Source organism: Lolium perenne, chromosome 4, assembly GCF_019359855.2.
Source record: "Lolium perenne isolate Kyuss_39 chromosome 4, Kyuss_2.0, whole genome shotgun sequence".
NCBI classification, from domain to species: Eukaryota; Viridiplantae; Streptophyta; class Magnoliopsida; order Poales; family Poaceae; genus Lolium; species Lolium perenne.
This window is the reverse complement of record NC_067247.2, coordinates 335,717,414-335,732,915: the sequence shown is the minus strand read 5'-3', so window position 1 is coordinate 335,732,915 and position 15,502 is coordinate 335,717,414.

The window sequence follows — 15,502 nt, the reverse complement described above, 5'->3', positions numbered from 1 at the left end:
TTACCTTTATAGAATTTGTTCTATTCATCGATGCACGTATTCTTGAAATTTTTGACTTTCATGTTTCTTTTAGTGATGAACCAAATGCTCTTTTTTTATCCAGGTTAACAAATCTATTGTTGAGTTAGCTCATCTCCTGCATGGTATTGAATTAAGTGAAATGGAGCATTTGAAGTTTTTCCGCATTCTTTTAAATGATTTTATTGATATATCTGGTATGGGGACTAAGAATTGGAGTTTAATCGAACTTGCAACAGTTCTGAAGATGATCTGTCACCGTGGATCATCATATGAAGTCTACCACCCTGTTGAGGTGAATCATAATATTTTAGATGTGTTTCGGGTATGTGTATGCTGGAACTTATCATTTTAACAATGGACTGAGTTGTGTTTCCTTTCAGATTTTCTCACGTGATGAGTGTCGGAAGATAAATGTCAATGCGTATCGGTATAAAACAAGATTTTCTAATATTGATGTATTGTCTGTTTATAAAGATGTCATTTCTCTCGATTCAGACAAGTATATCCTATTGGTCAAATTGGACTGCTTGGTTGAGAAGGCTAAACAAGTGCCTGAGAAGGCAGAGGTGATCTTTGCCACTGGCTCCAAAGTTGGAAAGGAAGTTTGTACTACTGTTGATGACAGGCTCAACTCCATCACTGAAGATAAAATTGTAGTGAAGTCACTTTAGTGAAGGGCAATGAATTGGATTTCTCCTGTGAGAGGCCGGATCAAGATGTTAAGCAAATTATCCTTATCTTTGAACAAAATCGTTAAAATATAGGCCTAACAGTAGTGAAGAAATCTGCAACAAAAAGGATGACCACTGTCTGATCGCACATGAGAATTCTGATTGTGTTCATGCGAGCTGTGTATTATTTTCCAATACCGATGATTATTTCTGAATGTTTTGAATCAGTCACAGTTCTACAAGATCAACACACAATCTTTAGTGAGAACATTTCATATCATTGTTTCAATAAACATTCTGTAGCAGTGTAATTGTTTGGTTATGCAAGTCCATCTAGGTTGGCCTGCATCCATTTGTACTTTCTAGTTTGGATTGATTGAATTGAACGTATGAACAGTATCTATACGATTTTTTTGGGGCCAAAACATAATCCACGCCTCCCAGGTCGCCTCGCGCGGATGTGGTGTTGGAGCCTCCCGGTCTCATGACAACATTGACCGTCACTGCCACTGCCTCTACCTCCTACTGCACCATATATCAGTTCCTCTTCCCTCGGCAGCCTCTCCGGCGTCAGGAGGGGTGGGAAACCCGATCTATGAGTAGAGGTTTTAATAAAAGTAGTGCTTTTCTACAAGACAAAGTTAGGATTTAAGTATTCGTCTTCTTTTGGTTCCTAAATCTACGGAGAAGAGATCGTCTACAACAATTGATTTTCGGCCCATTCGATGATGATATCTTTCTCCTAGCATCAATGATGGTGTTGGAAGATTAAAGTTCTCTAGGTATGGTTCTTCATATCTTAATTCACCGGATCGATCTAGGATCTTTTCTCATTGTTGCCGCGAGAATGATTGTCCTCACAATATTTGTCCCGGCTTCTATGTCCCGACAATGTTGACTTGTAGTCTCGGGTTCCTGGCGATGTCGACAAGGCTGTTTTTCCCTGGCATACTGGTGTTGGTACTTTTACCGATGGTGACTGGCTACTTTAAGGTTGCGCGTGCGCACGTAGCTTAGGAATTGCGGCTGAAACTAAAATTATGGGAGAACTTTCGTTGATATTTTCAGATCTCTGGTTTGATATCTATCTTCGGCTGCCTCCAGGAAAGTACAACATTATGTCATGGAAGAAGAAAGAGTTTAAAGACTTTGAAGATTTGTCGGTTTCTTTCAGACTTTATTTTATAATAATCGAAGTCAGCTCATTCCTCATTACCATGTACTATTTGTTACATAAATATATGTGGTATTGATTATCAAAATAATTAATTATCAATATATACTATGATGTCTTGACAAAACTTCATGATCATATTTCAGATAATTGCTAGAGCCTATCCGGAATGGACACAAATATAGTCCTATCTAATCTTTCTACGCTGGACTCACGAGGTTCCTAATTCTCACCAGGGCCACCTAAAGCCTGTTGTAGTAAGAAAAAAGCCATCCCCTCCCCCACCATCATGTGTGGAGGATTTTTTTGAACAACATAAGTCGTAGTCCTGTAAAAGATTTTTGGCCGGCGATGACCATTCCTGACGGCAAACAAGGGCGGCACACAAATTTTCTCCATGGTTGATCCCATACCGGTGGATAAATACGTCGTAGTTGATGGCATGAAATCCCGGCACTCTAGATTGTCGTGATTGATAAAATGGAGGCATTTCACCGTCCAATGTAAGCGACCCAAGAAAATGGGCCAAAAGTGAAGAATGGTCAAGTACGCCCTGCTAGCTGACATGTCAAGAATGTCTTACTGACAAAGTGTGGTCCACCACTGTCGAGCTATCATTGTTTTTATATGGCCCTTTTGTGCAAACACGACCCAAATAGCTAGGCGTACTTATTCTGGAGCACATAACAAAACCTCAACCCCCACTTTCCAGCTCCATCTATATCTCTTATAAAGTAAAACCCCACTAGAAGGTCATTTAAGTTGTCTATCTCAACATAAGTTCAAAAAAAAAAAGTTGTCTATCTCAACATGCAAGCTATCCACATCATCCATTCTATTAGCCATCCAATTATCCATGTCATCCTCCACTAACATTCATTAATACTCTACATGCAAGTCACGTCATTTATTTTTTAAGTCATCCAATTATCCACATTATTAACTTTTAGCCGCCAACTACATAACTATTTCAAGTCAGTTTTTTAAGTTAGTCCCTTGAATATTTACGCTTCCCGCATGTTCCTACAAATAATATCATATTCCAATTAACTTATACCCTTTTGTTTTTTTACAAAATAGAGTTAGCGGAGAAATTCCCGCTGCAACGCGCGGGGTATTCTTCTAGTTTTCTAAATGATACATGGAGCACTTCATGCCGACTGGCCACGCCACACTCTCCACTCCGTATGAGGTCGCACTCACCGTTAGTTACTCCCACTAGCCAAGACAAATCTTAGATCGGACCATCCTTTCGAAGAAAAAATAGATCTCACAACTTCCATCTGTGCTACTAACCTCCCTCCCCGCTCTCTTTGTGGCAATGATATGAAGAGAAAAATCAAGACCTGAAGGTTGTCCATGCCTGGTACTATCTCTCGATGTGGTGTAGCCTACGGATCACATTCCTCCACATCTATTCCCAATTCTAAGGTATGGTCTTCAACTCTTCTACGGACAGTGTTGCAACTTGTTCTTTCACCTACGTCTCCACCGCCATGTTCCCGATTCTAACCAATTAGATGTCTCTTTCAGATCCAAGCATGCATGGAGAATGGCGAGCATCTCAACACCGTCGTCAACGTAAGGCGCACTGAATATGTATGCTATGTCAGTGCCGCCGCCGTAGTACCATGCACGGAGAATTGCGGCAATGTCTCCACCACCGTAGTACCATGCACGGAGAATTGCGGCAATGTCTCCACCGCCATCGAAAGGATGGCAACCATGTCGATGTACAATCGCAGAATAGAGAGGCATTAAAAATAGGATTAGTTAGGGTTTTCCACTTATCCTACTCCCTCTCTCACAGTTTATTAGGCGTGCGCGTACCCCTAGGTCGCAAATTTGATCAAGTTAGCATTAGTTATATGTTATAAAAATTATATCATTAGAAAGTTTAGATGTTCTATTTTCTGATGATATAATTTTTACATTATATAATTTAAATTATATAGGTCAAATTGACGACCTAGAGATACGGGGAAGACTAGTAAACTGAGACAGGGGAGTAGGATAAATAGAGAAAGTTATAATTAGGCCATAAATCTTCCTAATTTTTCAGTTGCATGGGACCCTAAAAGTGGGTGCAGTGTAATATTATTGTAACCTTAATGGAATTTTATATCTTAAATAAAATGAAAATTATGATATGATTGTAGGCGAGTGCCATGGTTACCTTCTCCGGACGCACGACTGGGCGGAAAATAGCACGATTGCTGCCACGAGTAACAACATCGGCGAGGACAAAAAAGAGCGGATGTGATGGGGAATGGAGAGGACTGAGAAAAAGAGCGGTCATCGAATATGGTCGTGGTAGCGGGATGGTATATACCTTGACAGGTGAGGCCCATGTAGAAGTTCAGAGCCAGGTGTTTGCGGGTGTCGTGCGGTCAAAAAAAGGAATGATATGATATTCACCGTACGGGGCAGGAGAATATACGAGAGGCGATCATAGAACACCTCTGAAACCCATCTTGGGTTTCGTCCCTCTCACCAGCGACACTGCTGGTCCGCTCCGCCTCCGATGACCTTGGGACCTTGGAGACGTGGCATAACGGCTCTCGTCGGTGGAAAGGTTTCAGTTCTTCATTAATAAATTTGTTTTCAGTATCTTCTTCGGGACGGTGAGGCGGCGCCTACGTTCTAAAGTCAGAATAAGGTCCTCCCCGCACTATCTTCGCTCCGGTGGTGCGTCTAGCACCAACAGAGGACGTGTGAAGTCGTGTGTTCGGCGAATCTCCTCAGATCCGGTTGGTTTTCGTGTTCGCTGGTGTGGTTTTAGGCCAGTCTCTTCTAATCTACGGTTGTCAACATTGGCGATGGTTGCTGCTCTGGTGCGCTGGTCCTTTGGGGCATTAGCTCGACGATCTCTCGTTTGTCTACTATAATAAGCTCTACTACGATAAGCTTTGCTCGTTCCGGTGATGGAGGGGTAAGGATGGCGCGCCTTCGGCTCATGCTAGTGTCTGTTTTCGTCGCTAGATGACCCAATGATTTATTTGTTTTTATTACTTTAGGGTCTCTTTGTACCGTTGCTGGTGATTATTAATACTAGATCAGTGATATTTTCGCGAAAATAATAATAATAACACCCCTCCTATCTCGAACACACGTTCAAAACGGCTGGATTGGGCGTCCCACACGAGTCCGCCAGAAACGAAATTCTCAAACCTTTCAAAACTGAATACTCAATGTCTATCTTCGAGACTTCGACTAGAATCTAACTTAAGGGTCTGCTACCGCAGAAAAGGAAACTCAGAATTTGTTTTTCCATCCATATGAACGGGTTCATAGCAGTCGGGCAAAAAAAAAAAAAAAAACCATTGGCGGTACAGCGGGAAGAACGGGTAGGAGTCCACAGGTATTCCATCAAGAAAAAAACTCCTCTCATGAAGTTTTTGGTAAGGCGATTCTCGTCCCAATTTCTTGCACTATGAGGCTTGCATCCGGCCACCGCCAGAACAGATCAGGTTAACCCAGCCCAAATTGCTTGATGCCTCGTGATAGATGAGGGGAGAGCGCGGGAGTTCATGGGATCCTGTTTGCCTAAGTGTACTTTTTCGGCAGGAGACAGCAAGATCGATGGGTCGTTATTCAAAAAAGATTCGTCAGCCATACTGCTATACGAAGCACCCACTGGCTTCGCCATTTTCTCTTTCGACGGGAGCTATCTTGACAATCCAGTGGAGGTACTGTACTTTGTTTCGTCAGCCATACTTTGTTTCTCTTCTCCATCGGTGACGAAAGAGTTCAGCATCATCTAATCGAGTTCTTTCTGCTTTGTTCTATAGGACTTCTGGGCAGACATCCCACATCTTGTCAGTAATCATCTTCTCTCCTTACTATTTTGTCATGTTGTCTACTACAGCTTCCTAATTATTTCCAACTCGAACAGAGTAATGCTTAATTTTCAAATTTCACAGTATCATCTTTTCATCCATCTTGATTATGATTGATACACGCCTACTGAATTACCTTGCCTGACCCTGTCATTATTTCTCAGACTCTGAGAGCGTTCGTGAAGTATGAGAGGGATTCCACTGTCATTGACCTTGCTAATGAGGCTATCGACGACCGGCTAGCCAAGAGGCTCACCATGTGGTGCGGCTCTAAGAATAAACTAGTTGTGGGAAGTGCTGATTATAAAAGGATAATTGAAAAAAACCTGGTTAGTATTACTTTGTCAGTTTTCTTGTTGTTCTGCCCGTGTGAGCAGTAGAAATCACCATTTGCTGTTTCAGGGAATAACCTGTCTGCATGTTGATGTTCCGGATGATGAGGTGATTTGTGGTCCGGAGAATCCCATCCATACTTTATTGCCTCAAGAAAAACTTGAGCCGACTACGAAGGACCACCTCCTCATGGTAGAAGAAACAGTAATATTCTTACGTAAACATAATATTGATATCAAACCTGAGATGGTAAGCTTGCCACCGTCCCTTTCTTTCAGCAACCTTAGAAAAGTAATGCAGCTTTTTTTTGAGCATTCACAGAGAAGTCTTCTCTTGTTATGCGATGTTACTTTTTTTTTCAGCATTCATGTTCCTTTCACCGATAAACAAATGCTCATTTTTCTCCAGGTTGACAATTCCGTTTTTGAGAAAGCTCAACTCGTTCACCGTATCGAGTTACGTCAGAAGGAGCATTTGAAGTTCTTACGCATTCTTGTAAAAGATTTTATGGTTATAGCTGGTGTAGACACTACGGGCTGGCGCTTAATTCACTTTGCAACAACTCCGAAGTTGATCTGTCACCCTGAAGCATCATATCAAATCTGCCACCCTGTTAAGGTGAATCATAATATTTTCTAGATGTGTTTTGAATCATATGCTGGAACTTGTCGTTTTACTAATGGGCTGAAGTGAGTTTCTTTCAGATTTTCTCATATGATGACTATCTAAAGATAGAGACTAATGCACCTCGGTACAAAAGAACATTTTCTAAGATCGATGCCTTGGCTGTCTACGAAGATGTTTTTTCTCTCCATACAGAATACTCTTTAACAATGTTGAAATTGCGTTCATTTGTTGAGCGTGCTATAAAGTTACAGAAGAAGGCTGAGGTGACCAGATTATGTGAAGATAATTTGTCAGGAGAACCTGATTTACCTACTAGTGACAGTTACCGACTGGAGGCACCAAATGGTGCTGAACCCAATCAGCAAGTGATTCCCAAGCAGAGTTGCGTTGCTGAATGGCACGGCTATGTCCCGGGTGAGAATTCTGAGTTATTTGCATGTTGGTTGTGTATTTCCAGTACAAGCTAGTGTTGATTATTTCTGAATGTTTTCAATTAGTTCATGTTCAACAAGATTTAAACACATTGTGTTTAGTGAACATATTTCATTTCGTTGTATTTTTTTAGCGTGCTATACCGATCTAATAAAAAAAATCTCTGTTGATCACGAATGCAATACTGAATGCAGGGACTGAAAATATTGAAGAAAAAGAGCAGGCCGGAGATGACAGAAAGGAGCTGACTGTATGCACACCTGTCGTGTTAGCAAATAAGAAGAATGAACACACTGACACTAGTGCTAAGGAGACGAATGCAGTATTGAATGCGGATGAAGTTCAAGAAAATCTGACTGAAAACATGGTGCCGTTGAGATAATGGCACACAAAGCATGGATGATGCCAGAAATAAGCTGATTGGCGATTTTATTCGAGTTTGGCTTTGAAGCATCGATGATGACGGAAAGAAGCTGGCACCTCTGCAATAACATTATCAGAAGCTAGTTGAGATATGGAGAACGCGCACACAACCAAAATAATGTCGGTGCGCACTCATGCAAAAACAGTCAGAGGTTTGTAACAAATGAATGTTTGAAGCTTCATCAGAACAGTTATGATATGCAGGTACTTAAAGCAACAGCGTGTGCAGCTGTAACAAAAACAACGGATACGGCTATGAGCAAATGTATGGCGACGGTGACGACCTTGCTATTTTTGTATGTCTTAATTTGACTGTGGGTAGAAGGAACTCAGTTTCATGGCGAGAGCTTATCATATCCCAAAGCACCCACGAGTTCAAGTCGTTAGATTCTGTGGGTACCGTGTAGGAGCGAGTCCGGCGCGCCGTGGCTCGGAATACCCCATCCATGTCGTGGAGGAGCTCGAAAGTTGTCGCGTAGATCAGGTAGCGCGTGTGGAGGACGTCCGTGGAGGCGTGGACAACCCCTTCCGCGGCAGATGCTCCACGAGGTTTAACTTTCCGCATCCCATGTGAGTCAGCGCAGCGGTTTGGGGTGCGTTTGTTTGCGTGGATCTATTTCGTGCACTAATGTGCCAGTGAGATGGACGCACCTACGCATCGCGAACAGGGTATGAGTCATAAAACACGGGGTATGTTAGATAGCTTGGGCAGACTTTTCTGCACCGGCGAGGGAAGCCAACCTTTATTGTTTGGGTGCCTGCACAAACGATTTTTTGCCCTGCCCATGCAGTTCACACCCTGTTTGGTTGCAGATATGAGCATGTTGTGGTAACTTCTTCCCTTAGAGTGGTGAGGTTACTCTGAATAACAACACATTCAGCTAAATTCAGTTTATCAAAAGTTGCTGGTAGTACACAACAAGTACTTACCCTACTGGGCGATGCATCACGAGCAAAGCAACTATACTTCGTGATGCATCACCGGTTCATCACACGAGGAGTTAGTATATACTATCTCGAACAAGTTCATCATTACAGACCGGGGATCAGATTTAAGTAAGTCCTAGTTAATGGAGGGATACGCGAGCATCTCCCAAAATCAGCAGATCATGACGAAGCAACCAGCAACACTAAGCAGAAAAATGCTTCCGTAGCTAGGTCCCAGCTCTTCCTCTCCGCTGGCTGCAGCTTACAGTACCCGGGATACTCTTCTTCGTTGTCTACAATGTAGTCGATTGCCCTGACCAGCAAGTTAGGTTGGAACAGCTGCGTCCTGCAGACAAACCGGGGCGTGAAGATCGTATTCATCTGAGCATTTTTCGTGATCGGGATCCCGATGTACCGACGATGCCTCGGGTAGCGCTGCAATCCACAAGGAACAACTATTAGTGCGGATGACAATGACATACTTTTAGCTCTATGAAGGAACTCGATGAGGCTTACTACCTGAATGTACTCATCCACCATCTCTTCATCAGCAACATATAAGCAGCAACCATCTTCGCTCCAGTTCAGAGTGCGATCGAATTCCATCTTGAGTATGACGCTCCACTTGGTCCTCCAGTTTCTGATGTGGTTGTAGATCTGAAGAGTGGTCACATGTATGCCAGCGAATGCAAGAACATCGGCAGCTACCTTCTTCATCTGCTCCTGTTTGAATCCCAGGTTAAAACAAACACCACTATGGACGAGCTAAACCAACCGGTTGAGCACAAACTCTGAAAGCTCAGGTCTCCAAACCATGGCAGGTTTGCTTGAAATCAGACAATGGTGAGCATTGGCGGTAGGAGCAGAAAGATCAGGGGAGCCTGATGGTATGATCGCCTACATGACAAGCACTAGCACATCAATTAACTACCACATCCACATCCACATCCACATCCACATCCACATCCTTAAACACTAGCACATCAATAAACTACCTCTACCACATCCACATCCTTAAGCACTACCACATCAATGAAATACCTCTACCACATCCACATCCTTAAGCACTACCACATCAATGAACTACCACAACCACGTCCTTATGCACTACCACATCGATGAACTACGAGAAAAGAAAGAACGGCCTTACAGTCAGAGGAGCCATACGCATCACCGAGGTTGGGGAAGCATGGGACTCTGGCGAAGATGCAGGCAGCACAACCGTCCCCGTGAAACAGTCAAATGGAACACCCACAACAGTCCCCTAGGTAGAGTCAGATGCAACCTAGACAACCTCGAATGACAACGAAGGAATGGCCTACATTGGATCCGTTCAGCCCCCATGTGTACCCAAAAGATTTAGATATAAGGCTAGGGTTTGCAGAAGTTTACAACAACCGAAGCGATCGACGCAGAGGAAGAAGACGACCATCCGCGACCAGTAGCCGCCGCCACAGCCAACATCGCCGCCATAAGCCTCACCGATCATGCGGGTGAGGAAGAGCCGACCATGTCGCTAGATCGGGAAAGGTGGATGAACTCGAAATGGGGGAAATCGGGGATTTGGATTTGGCGGTGAGAGAGCTGCCTCTATATATGGTGGCAAAATTTCGAGCGCGGTGACCGAATTCATCCCGCTGAGATTTCGTTGTTCCGTGCCAGCTTGCACCATCTCCCGCGATGGCTCTGCGGGAACGCGGCGTTGTTGACTTTTGCGGAGACGAGGGTTCCTCGCTAGAAATGGCCGATCCGGGCGTTTCTCTATGGCCTGGCCCGAGGGTGCTTTAAGAATCGTGCCATGCGACAACGCGGGTGAACCGAGACAACCAAATGGGGCCAGCAGAAAACTCTCTTTATGCGTTGATATGTCGCTTTTGCTCCCGAGTGACCTCCCAGGGCAGATTGATGGAATGTTTCCAACAGTGTCAGGCTGTCAGCCTCATGTTAGTAGTTGCTCCCGAGAAGCTGGGCATAGGGTGCGCCTCCTGCGGTCATTTCAGTGACTCAATTGGCTGGCTTCCATTAGCTCAGACTGGTGTCGCCACCTCTCCCAGGACCGGAATGATTATCCCTGCCCGATGGGTCTACATTCATCCCTGAATGTCGTCGGGTACCTTCACTTCCCCACCATTCTTGTAACAGTCAACTGTAATCCGCGCAGGTGTGTCCGCACCCCTGGAGTGGACGAGAAAGAAAGGATTTTTCTCGCCAAAAATTGTGCCCCCATGCGAGCCAAACGGAGCCCATGCTACCAAACGCGCCCTTGGATCCTCTCCGCATCCTCACATATCATCTCCCCACTTTTTTACTAAATTTTAGAATATATTTTTCTCAATCACCAATACTTTACCCCTACCTGATATATTGGGGATGGGGTTTTGTGGGAATTGGATGATAGTAGCTGTTCACCCAATAATATAGGGTATTATCTCCACTAATCCGTACAAATACTCTAGTACCAAACAAAACCTTAGCGATCTTTTGCGTTGGTGGCGGGCGTCTCTCACCGTCACCACCGTCACCATCATCGACAAGAGCAGACAGCCCATTGTTGAATATAAATACACTTTCTAGTCTCTTTTTACTAGTTCCAATTTTTAGTTTAATTGGGTAGTGCATCAATCTTTCATGGTATCAGAGCCAACAAGTCTCAAGTTTAATACCCTGCTCGCGCAGTTTTAAAAATAAAAAGAAAAAGATTCTGCGGCATGCACCGAACCCACGCTAAGGACTAAGCTAGCCTAGACGTGAGGGGAAGTGTTGAATAAAAATACACGGCCTAATCTCTGTTCATCAGTTCGGACTTTTGGTTTAATTGGCTAGTGCATCAATCTTTCATCCATGACCATCCATATGTTCAATGGCGCCAGGCGGAAAGCGTTCTAGGCCCATCCCTCGTTCTGGTAGACGGCTAGCACCTCGAAATAATCCCGTCCTTTGTCCCACCTGCTAGTGTCCATCACGTATAGCCTATCAAAGACGAGCACGAACATTAAGTCATTATTTTTGCCGGCGGGGACGCGAAGGCCCATGGCAAGGCCTCTCGCCGATGTGTCGTAGAGGAGAACGGGGGCGTCCTACTCCTCCATGTTGTACTCCACGACAACAATTTGTGGAAAACCTATCGCGCAACACTCCAAATAATGGGGGGAGGGTATGTAGGCGGAAATATGACATTATCCAACAGATTTGCAGCACTAAACCACATCCGAGCAGGAATCGAACACGACAAACTTGGATTCATTGGCCATGAGTTTTCATTTTAATAAGAATACTAGTTGGAAAGAAACTTGAATATATCGAAAAATTAGGAGATCCGTTCAGTAAAATGGTTTTTAGAATCACAAAAATAGTGTACCACACGCAAAATTATTTTGATACTAATTCAAATATGTTTTTAGATGACAGAAGAGAGAGCTCAAACCTCAAAGTAGATGGCGCTCAAGGATATGGAGGAGCGATGTGTTACCTCCGAGGAGCAAAGGGCGCCGTGACAAAGTGTCGTGTCATGATGGAGGAACATAGGATTGGCATTAATGAGAGGATGTTGAAGAATAAGAAAGATCAAATATTTGATCAGGTTCATGAACCTAATCGAGCTTGATCAGAAGGGGAAAGCATACTTTGAGATGATTCGTGATCAAGTCTTGGCGTTGAAGATGATGTAGGATTCATCTGTTTCTTCAAGGGTTCCTTTGGTGGTGGTGGTGGTGGTGGTGGTGGCGGCTTCGGTGGTGATGGTAGCAATGGCAGCACAACTTCCATGGGAGACAACAATGACAATGGTGGCTCTATTGCTTGTGCGTGCATGAAACATTTGAGGTTGTATGTTTTGATGATGTATTGTTATGTTTGAACTATGCTATCACATTTATTTAAAATTTTGTTCGTGTGTATGCAATGAAATCATATTAGGATTGCATATGCAAAAAATGTTTTAGCTAGCCAGGTTTAGGGGGGAATCTCGAAGTACATGTTGGTCTTCTCCCACAAAGCAATGATTCCCCGATCTATTCTTCACTAGGCGCTTGCCTCGTACTCACGGTTTGTGGGTTCGTGAGACCATATTGCTCCATTGCCTCCTTGTATACGTCCATATTCCTTGCTTTAACATCTCGTAAATGCTCATTGAGTCTTCCTTTGTGCCAACATGACCAATATGCCACCACTCCTTGCCCTATCCCCTTTGTAAGAATTTAGGAACCACACCTTGTGGTGTCTTGTATTGATCTATATATAGGGGGAATACAAGACAGAGTCCTTGTCACATACGACATTACACATATACAACTGTATCTCTATACAAATACATGGACGGTTACATATTCTAACACCCTCCCTCAGTCGAAAATGGGCGTCCTACGAATGTTGAGACTGTCCCGAAAATTGAAAAAGAGAGGAGATGGTAATCCTTTAGTGAAGATGTCCGCAAACTGTGAAGAACTCGGCACATGAAGTACCCTAACATCGCCTGTGGTGACTCGATCCCGTACGAAATGAAGATCAATCTCCACATGCTTGGTGCGCTGATGGTGCACTGGATTCCGTGTCATGTAGACTGAACTAACATTATCACAGAACACAATAGTTGCACTCGAGATTGGCCGATGAAGCTCCTGAAGAAGCTGGCGAAGCCAACAAGTCTCTGCCACCACATTTGCAACCTCCCGGTATTCAGCCTCAGCACTAGAACGGGACACTGTGTGTTGTCGCTTGGCAGACCATGACACTAGGTTGGAACCAAGGAACATGCAGTAGCCAGAGGTAGATCGTCGAGTGTCAGGACAGCCTGCCCAATCAGCATCTGAATAGGCCGTCAGTTTACTTGAGCTCCGGCGAAACAAGGTGAGTCCATAGTCTGTGGTGCCGCGGATGTAGCGAAGAACACGCTTGACAAGGAGCAAGTGATTTGCTCGAGGATCATGCATGTGTAAACAGATTTGCTGCACTGCATAGGAGTTGTCTCGCCGGGTAAACATCAAGTATTGGAGACCTCCCGCAAGACTCCGATACTCTGTAGGATCTACCACTGGTTCACTGGATTTGACTGATAACTTGGAGGCGGTATCAACGGGTGTGGTGATGGACTTGCACTGCGACATGCCAGCACGCTAGCTCTAACGCATACTTCTCTTGGGAGAGAAACAGACAATCCTTGCTGCGCTTGACGGAGATGCCGAGAAAGTAGTGAAGATCTCCCATATATATCATACTGAACTCTGACCGAAGCGAGGCAATTAAGCTAGCCAGCAGAGCTAAGGAGGAGGCCATCAATACTATGTCGTCCACATAGAGCAAAAGGTATGCTGTGTCTGGTCCACGCCGATAGATGAACAAGCTACTGTCGGACTTGGAGCCAATGAACCCAAGAGATGTGATGTAGGTGGCAAACCGCTGAAACCATGCTCGAGGCGCCTGCTTTAATCCGCATAAGGACTTATTGAGACGACACACTTTATCAGGAAAGTTGGGATCAACAAACCCTGACGGCTGACGAGCATATACTGTTTCCACTAGAGTGCCATTGAGAAAAGCGTTCTTGACATCGAGCTGATGTATTGGCCAGTTGCTAGACAAGGCAATAGATAACACTGTACGGATAGTGGTTGGTTTCACAACAGGGCTGAAAGTTTCATCGAAATCAATCCCTTCACGTTGGGTGAATCCTCGCAGAACCCAACGAGCTTTGTATCGATTCAAGGAACCATCAGACTTAAGCTTGTGACGATAGATCCACTTGTCGGTGACAATGTTTGCATTGCGAGGAGGATAAACAAGCTCCCAAGTATTGTTTGAGAGTAGAGCACCGTACTCATCATTCATAGTTGAGCACCAGTTAGGATACTTGAGTGCACCATGATATGTCTTCGAAATCGGAGATAAACCTTCGACGTGAAGATCAAAAATTTGCTTGGGCTGCACAACCCCAGACTTGGCGTGAGTGACCGTGGTATGAGAGGGCGGTGGCGGTGGTGCACGCGGTCGTCGAACCGGTGCAGGTGCAGCAGGCTCGGGCGGCGAGGCTGCAGTGGAGGGCGCTGCCGCGGCAGAGAAACCAGGCGCGGCAGGCTGCCGGGTAGCCGAATGCGAGGCCGGGGCAAGTGATGGCGCGGCAGGCTCGTCTGCCGCGGTAGAGAAACCAGGCGCGATAGACTACCGAGCAGCAGACGACCGATCTGTCGCAGGAGGCACAGCTGGAGCGACCATGGCAGGCACGGTATACGGCGTTGGCATCATCGTTTGCTCAGGGACCTGCAAAAACTCATAGGTATGCAAGGAAGGAGTGGACGATGGAGAGTACACAATGTTAGCGAAAGGAAAGCTCGTCTCATCGAAAACAACATGACGAGATATGATGATCTTCTGGGTAGACCTGTCGAGGCAGGGATAGCCTAGATGATGGGACGGATATCCGAGAAACACACAAGGCACAGAGCGGGGGGCAAGTTTATGCAGTGCAACAGCCGAGGTGTTGGGGTAACACAGACATTCGAAAACCCTGAGACCAGCATAGGAGGGGTCCTTACCAAGAAGGGCGCAGAAAGGGACGCGCCCCGCAACGGCTTTGGATGGAAGCCGATTATGAAGAAGAACGGCTGTATGAAGAGCTTTGACCAGAAACGAGGTGGCATGCTAGCTTGTATTAGGAGAGTGCGTGTGATGTCGTTAAGAGTGTGAATAATCCTTTCTGCTTTACCGTTTTGTTGAGAGGTATATGGGCATGAAAAGCGGAGTGCTATTCCATGGTTTTTGGCAAACGTGTGAAGGAGAGAATTATCGACTCGCGACCATTGTCGCATTGTATAGCTTGCAGGCGTGCTTGAAACTGGGTGTGAGCCAAGGCATGCAGTGACGCTAAGTGAGAGAAAACTTCAGACTTTGCTCATAGAGGATAGACCCAGCATCAAGACAAACAAGGTAGTACTTAAACCCAGAAATACTCTCAACAGGAGACGTCCACAAATCACAGTGTATTATTTGAAAAGGGGCGACAGTTACATGATTGGTGGAGTAAAAAGGAAGACGAACATGACGACCTAACTGGCAGGCATTGC